The 7,018-nt window shown below is 33.3% G+C and overlaps 1 pseudogene across 1 annotated transcript in view; it reads right to left on the bottom strand.

Annotated features, from left to right (window-relative positions):
- Positions 1-4,930: 4,930 nt before the first annotated feature.
- Positions 4,931-7,018, bottom strand: part of LOC125856395 (cytochrome P450 71AU50-like) — a 3,530-nt pseudogene continuing 1,442 nt past the window's right edge. The window contains exon 2 of the transcript XR_007445521.1: positions 4,931-5,668. The product of XR_007445521.1 is annotated as a cytochrome P450 71AU50-like (transcript). The remainder of the gene's footprint in view (positions 5,669-7,018) is intronic.

Here is a 7,018-nt window from a genome sequence, read left to right as displayed (position 1 = left end):
ACTTGCTTTGACTTACCTCTTAACTTCTAAGCTTGACTCTAACTTCACATGACTTCTAACTTCACTTGACTTTGATCCTAACTCGCCTTGAATTGGATTATGGATTCAAGGTATATGATCACATTTTATGGATGAGTTCGGGATGCCTAGATGTACCTTAGAGTGTTGAAAACAACTATAAAACATTGGTACATTACCAAGGAACATGTATGAAAAAGTGGGGAATGAATGGGAAACATTGGCGTCCTTGGCGCTCTGAGAGGCGCGGGGCGCCAGACCACAAAGCTCAGTAGGGGCCTGCTGGCGCTCTGCTAGGCACGCAACCCCAAGGGCTGGACTTCAGAGTCCCTTTTGGGGCGTGCTGGCTGGCGCGACGCCCCAGCCCTTTTCCCCGAAAACTCAACTTTTCTCCTTCATTTTTCCAACTCGAAACCTCCTTAACTTCAATGGATCCAGCCCCAAACACTTAGAATCATAAACCCCTCAACATACAATATATTTCAACTCACAAACACAACCGTAAACATGTCCCAAATCAACAAGAAACTTCAATACAATCACAACCAACAACTTCAACAAATACAACCAACAACTTCAACAAACATAATCAATCTTTTCTGGAAATTAAATGAGTTTGGCGTGTGGGGGAAAGAACCAAACCAACACTATGAACTCACATACCTTAATAGGGATCACCCCCGACGAAACGACGACGATCTCCTTGCTTGCTCTTCTCTTTCTCCTCTTCTTCTCCTCTTCACTCACAAACCCTCACTCTCACTCTTTTAAAAGGGGAAAAACTGATCTAAAAATCAGTCTAAATCCCTAATATAACCCAAAGAATTGGTTAGGGAAAAGACCAAAATGCCCTTACAAATTCGGACTAAACTGCCCTGCCAACAGCCCAACTTCCAAAGGGGATAACTCACTCATACGAACTCGGAATCGCACAAATTCGGCGGTGTTGGAAAAATCACTCCATGAGCTTTCCAAACATAACTTTAAATACACCTAACTCATCCTGAGCTAGGAGTTATGACTGCTCAAAGTTGGCCAAAAACTCACTTTTTTTCCTATACTTAACTAAAATTTCCAGATTTTAAATTCTTTCCAAATATATAACTATTTCCAATTCTAAGCTTCTTCATAGCTATTCCAAAGCCGGATGTTACAATATCTCCCCCTTGGGAACATTCGTCCTCGAATTTTCAACTACACACTTGTACTTCACGAGGGTTTTATTACACCCCTGAGTTATTTTAAAGTAGAATTATTTCCTTCGTGAAATGTTATTACCAGACATGTGTCTTGTGGTGGAATACACGCACCTGACACATGTATTTCACCATTTAATAATTTATTTTTTTAAAAAAAGTTCTTCTCCTTCCACTTCCTTTCTTTCTCAATCATTTCTTCAATCTAACTATGATAAACATCATTTTTACCTCAATAAATTTCTATATCTCTAACAATTATAAAAATGAAAATTCAAGTTGCCTTTTCATCTACTCCGAATCTGTAGAGCCTAGAAGATAGTGGTCCTAATCAAATCTTTCATCCAACCAATTCAACAATTTTTCCAAATTTTTTTTACATTCGTTCGATTTTCTTCCTTGGACAATTTCAGATACACATTAAATGGGTCATGAACATTCGAGATCAGATTCATCCCATGAACATTCGGTCGACAACTCAAAATCATCGCGGATGAGAAGACCAATTTGAGAAACCTCTCTCTCTTCCCCATTTTTTATTCTTACTCCCTCTAAAATTTTCATGATTAATTTATAAGTTGAGTTTTTGATTTTGATTCTTCATTGGTGTTAGGAGAACATGTAGGATTCTTCTTTTAAAATGTAGAAAAAATTGTTTTGTTTTAGTTCCTTTTAATTAATTTGAAAATATGTTTTTTAAATATACAATAACTTTACTTTGATTTTGTTACTCTAAGATCCATGACTTTTTAAAAAAAATGGGTATATTTTTTTAAAAAATAAATTTTATTTGTTAGATATGTTCTAAATAAATCTATTGAAAAATTATTTATTCATAAAATGCATTAGTTGTTGATAGTTTTTATACCAAACATCCATTGAAAACGCTTCAACAATGATAATGGTGAAAAATGTATAGTTGTATAGATAAATAAGAAGAAAGAAAGAGAAAGAAAAAAAGAAAATTAGAAAAAAAACGGAAATAAAAGAAAAATAAAAAATAGGCAACTCACTCTCTCAAAGAGATTGAAATACACTCTCTATGCCAGCTCAACACTTAAGGAGTTATTTATTCAATTTTAAAATAGTTCAAGGGGGTAATAGGACTCCCGCGGAGAATAGGTGTGTAGTTGGAAATCCGGTAATAGGTTGAGGGATCATTTGGCCATTTTCTCATTTTATACATGATTATCTAATTTTTTTTATATTTACCTACCAAACATCATATAAATTATTCAAAACTTAATACATAAATAACTAATTTTTTATCCAACCATCAAACTATGCCTACTAAGTGGCTCACATTCACAAATTTGGACGTCAAATTCATCTACAAGTAGCAAAAAAAAAGATATTTAAAGATAATTCATGAGTGAACGCTATCTTAACTCACTTACAATTTTGGGCCAAGACTACAGCTTTACTATTTTCTGTGGTCAGTGTTGTACACAAATTTTTAGAAAATGGTATTGATATTTATAGAGGAAAAGACATAAATTTAATTTTCGTATCTCATTGGTTTAAACTAGCTTTAAGTTAAAAGAGATTTTGAATTCAATACTATTTAATCACAATTTTAAACATGAGTATGTCATATTTTACAAAAAAAACATGCTTCAATTGAGATTTTGAGATTTGTACTCCAGTAGTAAAGTCAACTGATGAACCTACGCATCAATAGGTAACTTTTGTCAAGTAGCGTCTTTTTGTTAAATGTATATCTTTATGCATAGTATTAGTATATATGAGTAAAAAGAATCGAGAAGGGGTGTGTTGACACCCTTTTGCTCAATATGGGCCCGTTCATGCCTCCGGTTAGGGGTGTACAAAACCGAATCGAAAATCGAATCAAATCGCAAATCGAGTCAACCCGAAAAAAAAATTCAACTAGTGGTTTGGTTTGGAAAAAAAAAAACCTGACTATATTTGGGTTGGCTTGGTTTTAACTAAAAAAAACCAACCCGACATTATATATATAATTTTAAAATTTTATTTTATACATAAAAATATTAACTTTGATATAATTTTTAAATATTTCTTATATTTTTTCATAGTTTTTATCTTTTAATATATTATTTCAAGTTTGAAACTTAGAATTATGAATGGGCCAATAAAGATTATAGTCCATAGATGTTAGTAATTATAATAAAGCTTAAATCAAAATCAAATTAATACTAATGTAAAAAGAAAATCAATTCAACACTAAGAATGACAATAATATTGAATATTTGTTCTTTAGTTTTACATTGATTTAGACAATTAAAATACATAATCTAATTTTAATTTCCTTTAATAGTTAGTCATGTAACTAATACTTATTAAACTTAATTTTAGCATGATTTAGTACTTTTAAATTATGATCATTTTCATTATGACTTGTTAATTTGCAATATTTGTTTTACGCAATTTCATTATTATTATTATTATTATTATTATTATTATTATTATTATTTTTGTTGGATATTTTAGTGTCATTAACCATATCATATTGTGTTATATTTTTAAGAAACATCTTAGATAGTTGTATTTTGGTAGGACTAAAGAAATATTTGAAGTACAAGTAAATTATATTTTGTATGAATACTTTACCGAAAAAACCCGAAAAACCAGAAAAAGTTCGAAAAAACCTGAGTTTTATTGGTTTGGTTTGGTTTATAAATTTAAAAATCCGACACAAATAGTTTGGTTTGATATTTGAAAAACCCGAACCAACCCGGCCATGTACACCCCTACCTCCGGTCATGTTGTATATACTTTTTTCTTTTTATTTTATGGGACATTGTTTGACTTAGTACGATGTTTTACAAATTTTGCTAATTGGATATTAGCTTATTTCACTTGCATAATCTATAGTAATAGGTGACTGTTAAATGTCGGCTAATATATACCAAATTTTTGATGATTTATTTTAGATAGATTCAAGTCTTAAATATGATAACTACATTTCATGGAAAAATGACATTTCTCACATGCTTATGTTTGTGAAGAAAGACTGTAATTATTTCGTAAATATGATACTTGAGGGTAGTTTGAAGGATTTTGGCGAGTAGGTGCTGGCGTTGGTCAAGGCCCCGCACCTAGAGACTGGGAGATATGTTGTGGTAAAAGTTGGAGGGAGGAGCAAACTATGTTAACACTACAAATGACGAAAGTTTCACTCAACTGATCCTTGTGTACACAGTAACAGGTTTTCGATGATGCCAAAACGGGGAAGACTCATACTAATTATTTATAATCAATAAAACTAACCTGGTTCATCTAAGTGGTTCATTCCTGTGTTATCTGTTGGCGTGTACTAAATGGAACAGGTTAAGCACAAAACATAAGTTTGTCATTATCAAAAAGGGGGAATTTATTGGACTTAATGAGATTCGATGATAGACAAGATGAATTGGGCAAATTCAATGGGATGTACAAATTGGAGAAGGACTAATGAAGAAAGATGTATTCTTATCTTTAGTTGCACATAACTAGTGATACTGGATCTTAGCTTGAGATTGTTAAAACAATGTTACTATATTACTGACATTTTGTTTATGCCATTGTTCTCTTATTGGGTTATGATTCACTTGATGTAGGACTAGTTAGGTGTCATCACGACTTAGGAAAATTAGGTCTTAATCGTGACAGTTCTCAGTTTACATCTTTTATCTCTTGACTTGTTAAAACACATTCAAAGGGAAACAAGAAAGAAGAGATCAATGACATTTGGAATATACATATTCAATTAGGTATATTGTAGATTAGCAGGGGAAGCACACAACAATTACAAAATCATATACTAGAAACTTTCAATGTTGCTTGTAACAAAATGTAAAGTTGATCTTTTACTATATGCATTGTATTTGCATCATTTCTTTAGTCTATAAGTAGGAATAGCCAGCAAAGGCTTTTCTCACTATCCCAAACTTCTCATCAATGTCTAAATCACAAGGCTGAATACCATTTGGAAGCTCCCACTCAAAGCAATGCACCAATTGTGCCACCACAAGGCGGACGATGGTAACTGCCAACTGCATTCCAGGGCAGCTTCTTCTCCCAGAGCCAAATGGTAGAAGTTGGAAGTCACGTCCACGAAAATCTACACTGCTCCCAACAAATCTCTCAGGTAAAAACTTCTCAGGCTCAGGCCAAATGTTTGGATCTCTATGAATCGCGTAGCAATTTATTATGATTCGGGATCCCTTTTGTACGTGGAAACCATCGACTACACAGTCTTCCATGGACTCATGATAAAATAGTGGTGCTACAGGATGCAGCCTCAGGCCCTCTTTGACAACCATGTCTAAGTAGTTTAAATTCGCCAGGTCGGATTCTTCCACCATTCTATCGAGGCCTACCACTTGTTGCAACTCCTTTTGGAGTTTCTTCGTCACTTGGGGGTGCCTAAGAAGTTCGGTGAGTATCCATTCCGTTGATGATGCTGTAGTGTCCATTGCAGCTATAAGCATGTCCTGTATACAAAAGGAAACAGGGGAATCAATTTATATAAATCATTTCATTCTCAAGGCTTGTGGTATATATTGAGCTTATAAATACTAGTAATATATAAGAATGAGATGAAAGTACATACAAAGAGGATAGCTTTTATGTGACGACGATCAAACTGAAATTTTGCTTCTCCAGATTGCATTATGTCCATTATGGTGCAGAGGCGTATCTAGGATTTCGGCTAGATGGGTGCACGATTACGAAAAAATATATTTTAAATATAAATTTGATCAATTTGACTATTAGTTCGTATATGAACCATTAAATTTTAAAAATTATAGGTTCAAAATGTATAATACTACTAGTTTTAAATTTTAATATACACATTTGATTTAATTATATAAAAAATTTACAATGTTAAATTTTTTAGGTATTTTCAATGTAACACACTTGAAAATTTTGAAAGATTAAAGGAAAAAAACAAAAGCAAAATTAGTTGAAACGTCAAAAGTGTAACCGATAACCACTTGGAAATGTGTTACTCACAGAGACAAGATAGATATAAGATTTAAATTTATATCCTCACTTAGAGAGGTGCACCCAATCATCATCGTATTATTATATGATATACTTAGAACATGGGTTCACTCATCTATATTTAAATATTTTTTAAAAAATATAACACTACTATACATGGACTAGAGAGGGGAGCATGGGTTCATGTGAACCCACGGCACCCCCTCTAGATACGCCTCTGTTATGGTGTCGACAAAGTCCTTGTTTTGCTTATGTTCATGAGGGTTAACGTGTTCATCAATAATCTTCTCAAGGAACTCATCAAACACCTTTGAAAGATCCTTGAGCTTGCGAGTGATACCCTGGAGATCAATAGCACCAAGGAAGGGGGAAAAAATCACCAAGATTTGAGGTGTGTTTGGTATGAAGGAAAACATTTTCCGGAAAATGTTTTCCAATTTTCTCATGTTTGGTTGGGTTAAATGTTTTGGAAAATATTTTTCAAATCAACTCATTTTCCTCAAATTTAAGGAAAATGACTTCCCTTCAAAACTTAAGGAAAACATTTTCCAAAAGACCAAAACTTTCTTCCAACTTCAAACTACAATTACTTTTTTGTTGAAAAAATCAATTTATTTTGTCCCTACCCTCCAACCAACGCCCCCCACCTCCNCCCCCCCCCCCCCCCCCCCCCCCGAAAAATAATAATAATTTAAAGCTTGTTTTTAAATTCAATATTTTTACCTACCCTCACCCTTACCCCTACCCCCACGCCCTCCCAAAAAAATATTAAAAATTATTTTTAAAAGATATTTCTAATTTCAATTTTTTATTTTTTACCCCCACCCACTACCTTC

The sequence above is a fragment of the Solanum stenotomum genome, chromosome 2 (genome assembly GCF_019186545.1).
Source record: "Solanum stenotomum isolate F172 chromosome 2, ASM1918654v1, whole genome shotgun sequence".
NCBI lineage: Eukaryota > Viridiplantae > Streptophyta > Magnoliopsida > Solanales > Solanaceae > Solanum > Solanum stenotomum.
The sequence above is the reverse complement of the archived record's forward strand: the minus strand, read 5'-3'. Positions and strand labels throughout refer to the sequence as shown.